Consider the following 14,940-nt stretch of genomic DNA (forward strand, 5'->3'; position numbering starts at 1 on the left):
AGCAGCAGGGCACATATGCTGCACGTGCCTGCTGCTGCCTTGGGGCCCCTGGGCGATCGCGACCCAGGGGCCACTTGTTCCCCGCCTAGGCTCGTTGCCTATGGGCTGGGGAACAAGTCGGAACGGAGAGATCGGCTTTAGAAGCCGCTTCTCCGTTCCCAAACCTGCAAATGCTGCAGAACGTAGAATCTACGATCTGTGGCATTTCAAGTTACTTTGCCACAGAACGTAGATTCTACGTTCTGTGGCACTTAAAGGGTTAAAGGTATAAGTGACTTGGATATTTTTACATACCAGGTGCATGACTTTACATTTATCAACATTGAATCTCATCTGACACTTGGCTGCCCAGTTTTTCAAGATCCTATAGCAAGGAAGCCACGTCCTGGATGGAATTAATTGGGCTGCATAATTTTGTGTCATCTGCAAACACTTATACATTATTTACAATACCCTTCCTTAAGTAATAAGTTAAAAAGAAGTGGACCCAATACCGAATCCCAAGGAATCCACTAAGAACCTTACTCCAAGTAGAGAATGTACCATTGAATTTTTGGAATCGTATTTATCAATGGAGTTCACCATTTGATAAATATGCTTTTAAAAATCCCATAGGAATAAATAGAACGTGAGTGAGTTTTTCTGTGAGTTCTAATCTCACATTTTGATAAATCTGGTCCTAAGTGTCAAATGGACAAGAAAATCATAAAGCTTGAAATGATTGTCTAAATAAAGATTTTTTCTACTTTTTAACAAAAAATTTTGGTCTGATCTGCATGTTGATTCCAGAGTGCCCTATACCTTCTATTGCTCTATATGGAACCACCCTCTGTACCCTATCTTGTAGCTAGTTTCCTATCCATGTGCAAACTAATTCATTAAGCCCAACAGCCCTTAGTTAGAAAGCAATCGTTTGTAGGACACTGTATCAAAAACTTCAGATTTGTCAGACATGGCCTATCCTTCATAAAGCCATGCTGATTGCTGATTTGAATATGATCCCTTAACAAGCCTTCAAATAATTTGCCAACCACCAATGTCAAACTTACCGGCCTATAATGGCCAGGCTGAGATCCTAATCCATTTTTAAATATTGGAATGACATCAGCTTTCCTCCAGTCCATAGGTACCATACCAGATGGAAGTTAATCTGAGAAAATCATAAATAGAGGCCGGTCTAAAACTGATCTAAGCTCTCTCAGTACTCAGGGTGTAATCCATCTGGCCCTGGCACCTTGTTAACATTCATTTTTATTAAAGCTTTATGAACCATATCCTAAGTCAGCAACTGACTAGATTGAGCTATGTTAACAGTGCAGCTATGAAGTGAGCCTGGGAACTCTGACTCCTCTATTGTATACATATTGTATACACCAGGAAACATCAGAAGAGGCTGGCACAAGCCTGGACCCACCACGTAGTAGAGCTGGAGTCAGACTGTAAAAAGTAAAAAATCATACATTTTATTCTCCATAATTAAGAACCAAGTCCTGACGCATTTTGTGTCTACCAGGGACACTTAGTGATAGGCTGCCTATAACCAAGTGTCTCTAGTAGACACGAAACATGTCAGGCCTTGGTTCTTAATTATGAAGAATAAAATGTAAGCTTTTTAACCTTTTACGATCTGACTCCGGCTCTACTATTTTGTTGGTCAAGGCTTGTGCCAGCCTCTTCTGATGTTTCCTGGTGTTTGCTCCCTTTGCTGAAGGTCTGGGCATGTGCACCCAGCCCACTGTGCATAGCGGTAAGCTCACGCACTTAAAGTTTAAAGTAAAGTAAAGGTAAAGTTTCATTTTTTACCTTCCAAAGCAGCTTTAACCGCTCTAAATTGATACATTTAGTTTATACATTTGTTATCTTTGTCGCTGCACAGCAAAACCCATGTGTTTCATTAAAAGCAGCTGTTGGAATCGATACAATAGTTGCTAATATTCCATTCTTAAATTACCTTATCCTATACTTGTAAAAGAGACTGACAACCTAACAAACCACAAATCATCAGCCCCATGGAATTGAGTAAGCAGAATTTGTGAAAAAGAGAAGTATGAACTCGTGCGATAGGTTGTTAAGCGTCAACCCTCTAGGACCAATTCCGGACTGAAGTTTGCTAAAATCATGGCAACATAGTAAGTTAGTTTGAAAAAAGACACACGTCCATCAAGTTCATCCTTTTAACTTTTTTAACCTGCCTATCTGCCAGTTGAGATCAAGAGGAAGGCAAAAAACCCCATCTGAAGCCTCTCCAATTTGCCTCAGAGGGTGAAAAAATTCCTTCCTGAATCCAAAATGCCAATCGGACTAGTCCCTGGTTCAACTTGTACTATGAGCTATTTCCATAACCCTGTATTCCTTCACTTGGTAAAAAGCCATCCAACCCCTTCTTAAAGCTATCTAATGTATCAGCCAGTACAACTGGTTCAGGGAGAGAACTACACATCTTCACAGCTCTCACTGTAAAAAAAACTTTTGTCCCACAGTTTATCTAAGTAATGCAGATTCCAAAACTTGTGGAGTAGCAAAATGTTTGCATAAGAACCTGAACGGACACGGAGAGTCGATATCACGGGTCAACTGCAAGATCAGGAAATAAATTTGACTTCCTTATATGCCCCTAATGAAAGACAGGATTTGTTTTTTCCAGGCACTGGATATACATCGCAAGGGTTTGGTGATTATTGGAGGGGATTTTAATGTGGTTATTAATGCGTATTGGGATAGATTTTCCTCTCAGAGGAATGCTAAATTGGTATCAAGGGGTTGCTCACATAATCTATCACAATATGTACTAGAGCATTCCTTGGCAGAGAGAATAATATGGGTAAAAAGGATTATACCTTCTATTCTATACCTCATAAATCGTATTCTCGTATTTCTCTCTCGTAATCTCATTCCATCTATGAAGTAATCTGTTATCCGTTCTACTGTATGGTCTGATCATTCTATGGTGATCACTCGGCTTCAGCCTGATGTTACTGCACAGATTACTTGGGATGCTCATACAAGCTGCATCCCGTAAAAAGAAGGCTAGATTAGTAGCCATTAATACCCTGACTTCGCAATTAGAAGCGGCTGAGCAACTTCACAAAAACAATCCAACATTGATTAATTACGCTGAGATTACTAAAATTAGAGAATCTTTACATATTCTGTTACAGCAGAGAGCCGAGTGGTCCCTTAGATGGCCTGGTCAAAAATATTACCATAAAGGCAATAGGCCAATTACAATACTCAACTTGAATGTTAAAATTTTAGCGAATGTCCTGGTATTACATTTAAATACGTTTATTCATTCTCTTATTGATATGGACCAATCTGGTTTTGTCCCAGGAAAGCATACATATGATCAGCAAATTGTTTAATATTATTTGGTTTGCTCCTCGGTCGAACGCCTCCTCTATGATCTTATCCCTGGATCTGGAGAAGGCGTTCGATTCGGTGGATTGGGAATATTTAATATTTTACACCATATGGATTTCCCAATACCTTTTTAAAATTATATTTCTGCTCTCTATAATACCCACACGGCTCAAATTAGAACCTTGGGCCTCCTTTCCCAACCATTTAAAATACATAGGGGCACGTGCAAGGATTGCCCATTGTCCCCAACCCTCTTTCTCTTGGCCATAGAACCGCTTGTAGCTTTAATTAGGGCTTCTTTAGATATATCAGGTATTTCCATTGGAACTAGGGAATATAAATGCACTTTATTTGCTGATGATTTAATACTTTCCGTACTTTGTCAAGGCCCATGACATCCCTCCCCAATTTATATAATCTATTAGGGAAGTTTGGTAGAATTTCAGGCCTCCAGATTAATTTGGCTAAACCTAAGGCTCTCAACATTAATCTCGCCCCACCTTTGCTTAAGTTATTGCAAAGTAATTTTAATTGGGCGTTACCACATTTGGACTATTTAGGTGTAAAACTTATGCCACAATATCATCAGGCAGCTGATGCTAATTACTTAACTCTGTTTACTAGAGTGAAATCGTCACTGCCATTGGCTGTATATCTATTTCAAACATTACGGTAGACCCTCCTACGGGCTTCCCCTCCTACGGGCTTTCACTAAATATTTCCAAGCTGCACGTCTGAGTCAATAGGTTAAATGGCATGTTGACCCTATCTATTCACAATAGGCAAATATAGAACAATGCACTATTCCAGAAATTCCATTACATAACTTGCTTTGGCTTTTTTCAAGGGATCGACAGCCAATATTGAATCCTGTTTTGGCACATTCCCTTAGGGTCTGGGAACATTGTAAAAGACATATGAGGCTCATGTCTGAGCATATCCCTATCAGCTTATTTGACAAATCCTGCTTTTCCCCCGGGTTCTTCATCTAACTCTTTCCAATGATGGATTGAGAAGGGTTTAACAACTATCTATAACTTTATTTATGAAGGAAAAATTATATCAATAACTAAATTACAACAGAAATTTGAGATACCGCAATCGGAACATTATCGTTATCTTCAAATTCGGCACCATTCAATCGCTCTCTCAGATTACAATTTACAGTGCCCTTACCCAATTTGAACTATTTTGCATCAAGTATCCCCAATTTAGATTTATATCTATTTTGTATGATAATTGGACCAATACTACTCCTCCTAAAGAGTTAAAATATGTTAAAGCCTGGGAAAGGGAATTGAATTTAACTTTAGAGGAGGATGATTGGAAATCCATTTTTCTCAGTATAGCTCATTGTTCCCTTAGTTCAGATATTCAGGAAACCTCTCTTAAAAGTTTTAACCAGATGGTATCTAGGTCCTGCACAAATTGCAAAATGGGTTCCAGGTTATAATGCTAATTGTTTTAGGGGGTGCCAAGAAGCAGGTACAATGGCTCATATTTGGTGGAGATGTCCCAAGGTCAAGCGCCTTTTGGCATAGAGTATACGCCATGTTGGATAGCACATTGGGGGTAACTTCTCCCAAGAACCCATGGGAAGCGTTGTTGCATAAACCAATTGAGGATATTGCCAAGAACGAGCATTCCCTGGTCACATACATATTTAATGCAACAAAACAAACAATTGCAGCAGCTTAGAAGACTCAATATTTACAATTTAATAAAGTCAAAGAAAGGATGATGAGGGTATGTCTATATGAGAAATTAACAGCACAATCCTTAGGGAAATATAAACAATTCTGTGACATATGGCGTCCTTGGCAAGTTTATTCCCAACTGGAGAAGTCTTAAATTGTTGATTCTATCTATAGCTGATTACAATGTTAAGGATAATGGTACCTGATAGTTTTGCGAGAGGAAGATTTTACTTTTTTCCCCCTTATCCCCCCCTTTTTTTTCATTATTATTTCTCCCTTGCCCCTTTGCTTATTGTTATATAATTATAATAGTTAGTATGATTGGAATAGATAACTTGGATTGGGTATTATGATAATGTGGTGCTATATTACTGTACAACTTGCTGGACTAATCCTCTCTTAATTGTTTTATATGCTATCTGTAAATGTGCCAATTATACTGAAAAATTTGTTGTTAAAAAAAATAAACCCCTTCCGAATATTTAGCTGGAACCTCTTTTCTTCTAATCGGAATGGGTGACCTCGTCTCAGCTGGAAAGACCTATTGGTAAAGAAAGCATAAGAGAGATTATGTAATCCCTTTTTAAATATTGGAATAACATCAGCTTTTCTCCAATCCATAGGCACCATACCAGATGAAAGTGAATCTGAGAAAATCAGAAATAGGGGCTGGTCCAAAACTGAACTAAGCTCTCTTAGAACCCAGGGGTGTATGCCATCAGGCCCTGGAGCCTTGTTTACATTAATTTTTATTAAAGCTTTATGGATCATATCCTGAGTCAGCCACTAAATAGATTGAGCTGAGCCATGAGTGCAGCTTTGAAGTATGCCTGGGAATTCAGACTCCTCTATTGTATACACTGAAGAAAAGAACTGATTTAGCACATTTGCCTTTTCTGTATCTGTTACAACCATACTGGTACCATTATTTAATGGAGCTCTCAACCTGCATCTTTTAATATTAATATAAATATTCGCCTCCGCCACAATGCACTCTTCATTTAGTTTCTTTGCCTTCCGGATTGCTGATTTACAACATTTATTATAGTGTTTATTATAGTGTATTCATTAAATGCAGCTTCTGTCCCAGCAGATGTGTAGCTTTTAAATGTCTTCCTCTTCTTTCCTTCTATATTAAGCCACATAGGGTGATTCTTAGAACTTCTACATTTACTCCTTAAGGGAATAAATTGAGAACAGTAATGATTTAATAACATTTTAAAGGAGAAGGAAAGGTTAAAACTAAGTAAGCCTTATCAGAAAGGTCCATCGAAATATACCAGTAAACGCCCAAAGTAGTGCTGCTCTGAGTCCCCTGTCAAAAGAAACACAGCATTTCTTTCCTTCTATTGTGTACACATGGGCTTCTGTATCAGACTTCCTGTTTTCAGCTTAAAACTCATTGCCCTGGGCAAGAGCATGCTCAGTTTGCTCCTCGTCCCCTCCCCCCTCCCTTCTCTACTGTAATCTGAGCCCAGAGCAGGGAGAGACTCAGACAGGAAGTGATGTCACACCACATTAATACTGCAGCTCCTATACTAAACAAACAGAGAGTTTCAAGAGCTTTTTACTCAGGTATGGTAAAACATTCTACAGAATAAATATAGCATTCTAGCTTGCACTGTTGCAGCTAATCTATTGGCAATAAAATGCCTCGGTAGCTTTCCTTCTCCTTTAAATGACAACCATTTCTGTACTGTTTTTAGCTGAAATCATAATGCCCCAATCAATTCTCTGAAGAACAGCCATCAAGGCACTAAAATTAGCTTTTCTGAAATTCATGGTTTTTGTTGCCCCAGTGTATATTTGTTTTTTGCACCAGACATTAAATGATATAGCACTTTTACCCAGGGGTTCAATGACTTTCACATTTGCTATAAGTTATGGGTCATTTGCAATCACTAGATCCAGAATAGAATGTTTCCTGGTTGGCTCCTCAACAACCTGTGCCATAAAATTATCATGCAACAAGTTTATAAACTTGTTCCCATTAAAGGGGACCCGTCACCCAAACAAAATTATTCCAAATCCTATTTTATCATGTTAGTCAAGCAAAACAAACTTTAATTACACTGTATAAATTATTTGAATATTGTTTCCATCAGTCTGGGAAGTCATAATTATAGCAACCAGGAAGGAGCCATTTTGTGGAACTTGTTATTAAGAGAAGCCTTGTATTATCTCAGAATCTTGTTTGTGCACCAGGGGACAGGGACCCAATGTCCATCCCCATGCCCTGGTTACACAATTAAATCATTAAGAGAGCTGGGGGAATGCAGGGAGAGCAGTGACATCTAGTAAGTGCTGAATGGAAAGTGAAAGTAATTGTCTGCCCCGCCTCTATGCCACTGGCATAGAGGAGGGGCAGACAATATTTGATTGACAGCTGATATTTTTAAATGCGTTTACAACAGCTATGAATGCTTTAATAAAAAAAAGAAATTGGATTTCATATTTAATTTAAAAAGGACTTTTATTATACAGAATTTTATGTCTGGGTGACGGGTCCACTTTAACTGATCTGGCAATACTGTTGTTCCAGTCAATATCGGGGGAATTAAAATCCCCCATTATCATTCACTTACCCAAACTAGCAGCCTTTTCTAACTATATTAGAAACTTTTTTTTTTTATTTTGCACAACCTATTTCCCCAGTTTTATTTTTATATTGAACAATTCCTTTAGGCATTTATAACGCATATTTGTGTGTGAGATTTTTAGTGTAAGAGACAATGTCCAATAAACGTGGAAAAAACATAAACTAACATATTTCACTGGACCCTAGTTTGCACAAAACCATTCTTGTTCAAATTGGTTGAGCTATTGGTACTATCGCCAACCAGGAAAAAGTATTATTTATAAGGAAGGAAATTTATAAGGAAATTAGGAGCTGAGGTGGTGGAGGACATGATGGGAAACCAATACGAAAGTGCGAGCAGAGGAGAAAAAATGGCGTTGGGACTTACTAATAGCCTCCGACAGTGTACCGCTGAGTTTCTGTGGCTTATCTCTCCAAGTGGCGACGGTTTGCGTCACCTCGCTTACGTGTAAGTGACGTTAGTCTCGCGAGATGAGTCTTGCGGCGTTTGGATTTTCTGTAAAACAGAGGCTAGAGGCCTGCAGTTAACAGTTTTGGAGGAGATGTAAGTAGTAATATCGGACTGTGCGCTGCGTTAGGGAAATCGGGACTGTTTGGTAATATAAAAGCTGTGTAGGGGAAATAACATGTAGGCAGCTTGGCAACCGCCCATACTTCCGAAGTCTGCGATTCACTGACAGCTGGGGGCCGATAATTCAAGTAACGGTAGCACATCCGGCTCCCCTTGAGACCCAAAACCCACGGGGGAAGACTCTCCCATTCGGTGGCGGCCCTGGTGGGTATTCTATTGTTAGTGTTGTCTCATAGCTTGACTGCTGTTCAGAAACAGTCTGATAGCTTGACTCCAGTGTTATTTTAGGGGTCTGAGTTGAATTTTCGCACAGTAATTTCTTCTTTGCATTTAAAGGGGACCTGTCACCAGACAAAATTATTCAAAATCCTATTTTATCTCATTAGTCAAGCAAAATTAACTTTATTTACACTATATAAATAATTTGAATCTTGTTTCCTTCAGTCTGGGAATTCATAAATATTGCAAGCAGGCTGGAGCCATTTTGTGGACACTTATTAAGGCAAGCCTTGTATCATCTCAGAATCTCGTTTGTGCACCAGAATGGGGGACCCAATGTCCATCTCCATGCCTTGGCTACACAATTAAATGGTTAAGAGAACTGGGGGAATGTGGGGAGAGCAGTGACATCTAGGAAGTGCTGAATAGAAAGTGAAAGTAATTGTCTGCCCCACCTAAGGCATAGAGGAGGGGCAGACATTACTTGATGTACATCTGAGATTTTTAAATTAGCTTACAGTTGCTTTGAATGCTTTAATAAAAAATTGAAATTGGATTTCATGTTTTATTTGAAAAGGACTTTTATTATACAGCTTTTTGTGTCTGGGTGACTGGTCCACTACTTTTTCCTAAGCATTCCTAGAGCTTTAATTGTTATAAACCATTAAAAATCTAAGCCGTTTGTGCCAGTACAAATTCAGCCATCATAACTTTTCTTATTCAGGTGATGCAAGAGGAGTTGAAACTTGCCAAACAATATTTTAATTCATATATTACAGATCATAATATATTGTGCATTATCTACTGCCCCTTTAGGGAATTATTATGTTATGATGCGTCACATTTTTTGTTGTTGACAGAGCCACATGGATGGTTTATAAACATAATGCATGTTTCAGAAAATTTTGTGTTTTCATTTGTTCCCACTAATTTGTGCCATAATTAGGTCTCACAGCTGGTCCCACAATGCTAATTTGCTTTTCTTACTAAGCATAATACTCCATAGATAAATGTGTTTCCTTCTTAAATTCTCCCAAATGTGTTAAAATATATACAGAACAAAAAAAACAAGTAACCCATATGTTCTAGTCTTTATGCTTTAATATGTTGTGGTAGTTTCCCCCATGGTCACTGTAAGGGGCAGATTTATCAAGGGTCGAATTTTGAAGTGTGAAATACTTCGAAAATTCGACCATCAAATTAAAATACCTTGAATATCGAACTCAAAGTATTTTTCACGGAATTTGGCCATCGAAGTAAAATCGTTTGATCGAATGTTTAAATCATTCGATTTGAACGATTTATCGTACGATCGAACGATTTTACTTTGATGTGTAAAGAAAATGGTTGTAGAAGGTCCCCATAGGCTAACATAGCATTTCGGCAGGTTTAATTTGGCAAACTGTTGAAGTCAACGTTTTTTTTAAAGAGACGGTACTTCGAATATTCGAACGACTTTTACTTCAAATCTAATTCAAAGTAAATTAGAAGTCGAAGTATCCAAAAAATTACTTCGATTTTCAAAATCTTTTTACTTTGAAAATTCCCTAGAATTCACTTCTACCCTTGATAAATCTGCCCCTAAGTGTTTTTACGATTTTCATTGGCTTAGTTGAGAATTGCCTCAAGAATTGTGGCTGATGTTTCAGGACTTTTTGGTTTCAAGTTCCCTTTTAAGCTCAAAATATTAGCTCATAACATACAGATATTTGAAATCATTACATTGGCCACCATTTGAGCATAGTTCTTATAACAATTATAATGCTGTTATGCAGAAATTTTGCCCAAAACATTGTTTGAATAATAACCTAGTAAAATTGTTAGATTGGGAAAAAAAGACTTCAAGTTCAACCTTTTATGTCTATATCTCTCTCTCTCTCTCTCTCTCTCTCTCTCTCTCTCTCTCTCTCATATAAATATATAAACTACTAGTTGATCCAGAGAAAGGCAAACACTCCCTCTGGAGCCTCTCTAATTTGCCTCAGAGGGGAAAGGTTTTGTACATTTTTTTTAAAAGAATAAATTTTTATTCATATTAATAACCAGTACTTGGCTGATATAATGCCTGGTTTATTTGTACATAACATAGCTTTGCACAGAAATAGATCCGTAAATAAAACAAAGGGACACATTAATGAGTTAATCAAACTCTGTAAACAGTTGAACAAAAAATAAACTTTATTCTTTACATAACCAGAGGGAAGATCAGGCATAACAATCCTAAGAATTATAAAATGTATTCTAAATTCAGAAAGCGCTGTTAGTTTAGCTACAGTACATTAGCCGTATCAGAGAAGTCTTCCAGCTCTTCCTCCCAGTGCTGCTCTGATCTGGAATGAACCAGAACGAGCAGGGAGTGGCACATGAGGAGAAAAAAAAAAGCTGCTGGTGCACACAATGGCCCCTCCTTCCTGCTATGTCACAGCATGCAAATGATCTCTCTGACTAGTCAGAGAGATACGGAGAGCTCAGTAAGCTAATGGGTGGGGCTTCACTCTGCACCAGGAAGAAGGTACATTTATCTGGGGGGCTGTTTAGAGTAAATTTATAGATAGAAAAAAAAATTTTACTTCTTCTTTAAGCACTTGTTCTCCATTGTAAACAACCCTAACTTTGTAAGTCTGTGTTCATCACTCAGACTTCCTATACGCTTTAACTGCCTAGACTGCCCATTTTTCAAGATCATGCTACATGGATACCACATTCTGAATGGAATTCAGTGAACTGCATAGATTTGTCAAACACTGAAAAATTACTTACATTATATTAACAACCACACCCTGTATCTGATCCTGTAGTCCGTTTCCTATCATCGTACAAACAACTTTACTAATATTTAACGATGTTTACAAATTTTCCCCAAGTGCAAACCAGAGAGATCTTCTGACTCAAGAGTTTGAGAATCCCTGATTTATGCCCTCTCATAGATTGGGAAAAACCTAGGTATTTGCTCCACTATTGTGAGTGATTTGTGGCATTGTTTGGCTATCTGTGTTCCCAATGAAGTCATATAATGTTCCTGTGCTTTTATGCCACACCTCTTACTAGTTCTTGTAATATGGTAACAAAATTGAAAAGACTTATAAGGAATAATGAAGAAGCTTGTGGGAAGTGGTGCTCTGTTTCTTAGCAAAGCAAAGGGGCTTCAAGTCCCCGAATCCATCACTTCACAAGGGAACAAGGTAAGGGTGCAGTTGCATTACATTGTGTGTTTAATGGATGTTGGGAAATTGTTTGTGCTAGTATTCTGGCTTTCTTTCAATCCGTGGAATAAGGAATATTTTTTTTATAGTCTAGATAGTGTACCTTTTCTTCATAAACCTAACTGAATAAGCTCATGTAAAAAAATGGGCTAATATATTCCCTTTAAGTGGTTCTATAAAGGAAAACTATACCCCATTCACAATGAACGCTTAACCAACAGTATATATTATATTAAGTGGCATGTTAAAGAACCTGGAATATTTATCTGTAAATATTGTTCTTTTACCTTTAGCCACCCTTTTGTGATGGTCTGTACTTCATCAGAGATGACCTGACCAGAAATCCTGCAGTTCTAACTGTAACAGGAAGAAGTGGGGGTAAAACACAAACTTTGTCCTTTAATTGGCTAATGTGACCTCATATCTATGTGTGCTCTTGAATTGTTTAATAGTTTTTTAGACAAAGATGAGTTTTACTTATGGGGGTTTTATGCAATATATTTTTATAGAGACATTGTTACATTATGTTGGGAGATGTAGTTTTTCTTTAATTATGTTTCCAATCCACTTTCTCATACTTAGGGAACTTCAAATGAGGCTGGCACAAGCCTGGATCCACAAAGTAGTAAAGCCGTAGTCAGATGGTCAAAGGTTTAAAAAAGCTTACATTTTATTTTCCATAAGTTAAGAACCAAGGCTTAGGCATTTCGTGTCTACCAGGGACACTTAGTCATAGGCTATGACTAAGTGTCCCTGGTAGACACGAAATGCATCAGGCCTTAGTTGTTAATTTATGGAACATAAAATGTAAGCTTTTTCAACCTTTTACCATTTGACTCCAGCTTTACTACTTTGTGAGTCCAGGCTTGTGCCAGCCTCATTTGAAGTTCCCTGGTATTTGCTCCCCTTGCTGAAGGTCTGTGGCGTGTGCACCCGGGCCCACCATGCATATCGGTAAGCTCACTCAATGTATATAAACATAGTGTATACTGGTTATATATTTGTAAAGTTCTCAAACTTAGCCCAGCAGTTGTCTAACGCTTTGTTTTAAGCCCAATCTTAATTCATAATATTGAAGATATATGAAAACACTGCTGTAACAACCATTCAGCCATAGTTCCAACAATATATAAACCAGTAAAGAAGTATTCTGCCACTCAATTTGAACTTTCATGCTTAGCTTACTGAAGGTATCTAAAAAATACTCAAAATCTCACCCTTGGTTCTTAGACTCAACCCAAACCTGGGAACAACTTGCACATCGAGCAGTTTCTGAATGTTGCAGTCACAAAAAAAGACCAATATAGTCTCTTTAGTGTGGTTGTAACCTTTATTTTTTAGTTTTGCGTGTGTGTTTGAGAGTCACATGAAAATAACCTTACTCAATAATTCTTTAATCGATAATTCATGTGACTGACAGAAATTATTTAAAAGGCAGTAGTGGGCTTTAAGGCACAAGGTAATCTGTGACCACAAAAAGCTCAAATTGACATGTGCCACTGCTAGCTATAGCTTTGACAATATTGTTAGCTATTCAGATACCAAAGCTGACCCCATGTTTTATGATTTGTCTTTGCAGATAATAGCATTTTTTTAGGAAATCACTGCCACAAAAACTCTTTTATATGGGAAAATTACACTTGACAGCATGCTGGAAATATGCTCTGCCTGTTTTCATTATAATGCTAGTGTTTTCTGATTTGTTGTTTAAGAATTTTTATATTAAAGGAATTGTTCAGTGTAAAAATAAAAACTGGGTAAATGGACTGTGCAAAATAAAAAATGTTTGTAATATAGTTAGTTAGGCAAAAATTGAATGCATAAAGGCTGGAGTGATTTGACGTACAACATGTTAGAACACTACTTCCTGCTTTTCAGCTCTCTTGGTTTACACTGACTGGTGACCCTGGCTACCAGGCACTAACCAATCAGAGACTTGAGGGGGGGCCACATGGGTCATATATGTTGCTTTTGAATCTGAGCTGAATGCTAAGGATCAATTGCAAACTCACTGAACAGAAATGTCCCATGTGGCCCCCCCTTCAAGTCGCTGACTAACTCAGAGTTATAGAGCTGAAAAGCAGGAAGTTGGATTCTGGCTTTTTTATTAGACACTCCAGCCTTAATATATTAAATTTTTGGCTAACTAACTATATTAGAAACATTTTTATTTTGCACAGCCTATCTATTTAAACTGTTTTTATTTTCACACTGAACTGTTCCTTTAAATGGCTGGATACTTAAAGTTGACTTTAGCAACGGTTCCGCTGACTGTACACTTCTTGATGAAGCAGAGCAAGTCACTCTTTCTTTGTGTGCATTTATAGGTGTGGTATTAGGAAAATGGCCTTAAAGGGCAACTAAAGTCTAAAATAGAATAACGTTAAAGTATATTGGAGATAGATTTCTTTTTACATCCCCTTTAAGGCTGCTGGTTTTACATTTTTAAAGTACATCCTGTATATTGCATGGCTGGCCAATGACTCAATGTGCATACTATTCCTGCTAAGTATTCAGCATGGTTTTATGTTTTATCCCTATCAACACTGGATTAATGCTCACTTAAAAATCGATATAGATTGAGTCCCTTGCATGTAAAGAACAAAGGTATCTACTTAAAGCATAAACGTCACCATTGCTAAATACCGAACACTTTAGTGTGTCATACTTTTGCTGTTTTCGTCCATAGAAATTGATTTTGGCAGTTTGCAGTAATTTGCTGCTGCCATTTTTCCAGAGAAACCTGTGCCCGCAAGCTGACATTGCCCTTAAAGAAGAACTAAACTATAAAAATGAATATGAATAAAAATTCCATATTTTATATGCTGAATTTATTGCACCAGTCTAAATCTTCAGCTTCTCAATAGCAGCAATGATCCAGAACTTCAAACTTTTCACGGGGGTTACCATCTTGGAAAGCGACACTCGCATCCCCAGTGGGCTCTGAGCAGCTGTTGAGAAGCTAAGCTTAGGGGTCATGGCAAATGTACAAGCAAAAAATGAGGTTGGCCTGTAATATAAGCTGATGCTACAGGGCCGATTATTAAATTCCTATGCTAATTGCACTGGTTTTTGTGCTGCCATATAGTACTTATCTGTATTGATTACTGATCAGCCTTAAATTGTGACATTTATATTCTATGTGTACTGTATATTATGGGTTGGTCCCTAAGCTCAGTAAGTGACTGCAGCACAGAGAATGTGTAGTAAATCAGCAGAAAAGAAGATGGGGAGCTTAGGAGGCACAGATCCTCCCTGCTAAAGGGCTATGGTTGTTTTGGGCTGGTATAG

At 37.9% G+C, this 14,940-nt stretch overlaps 1 protein-coding gene and 1 long non-coding RNA gene across 7 annotated transcripts in view; one reads left to right on the top strand and one right to left on the bottom strand.

Moving 5' to 3' along the window:
• Positions 1–5,054: 5,054 nt before the first annotated feature.
• On the bottom strand, positions 5,055–8,147 carry LOC121399332. The gene is made up of 2 exons (XR_005964926.1): positions 8,024–8,147; positions 5,055–5,598 (listed from the first exon to the last, which is right to left on the bottom strand). It is a non-coding gene; the product is annotated as an uncharacterized LOC121399332 (long non-coding RNA).
• Positions 8,068–14,940, top strand: part of LOC108704110 (protein lin-54 homolog) — a 204,522-nt gene continuing 197,649 nt past the window's right edge. Inside the window, exons 1-2 of one of the 6 annotated variants that reach the window (XM_018240504.2) lie at positions 8,071–8,200; positions 11,943–12,027. The gene's annotated coding sequence lies outside the window, so the exon portion shown is untranslated. Of the gene's footprint in view, positions 8,201–8,240; positions 8,432–11,942; positions 12,028–14,940 lie in introns of those variants that run through there. The other 5 variants (XM_041579742.1, XM_018240502.2, XM_018240506.2 and 2 more) reach the window with 5 other exon arrangements.

This window comes from Xenopus laevis, chromosome 1S, assembly GCF_017654675.1.
Source record: "Xenopus laevis strain J_2021 chromosome 1S, Xenopus_laevis_v10.1, whole genome shotgun sequence".
Classification (NCBI taxonomy): Eukaryota; Metazoa; Chordata; class Amphibia; order Anura; family Pipidae; genus Xenopus; species Xenopus laevis.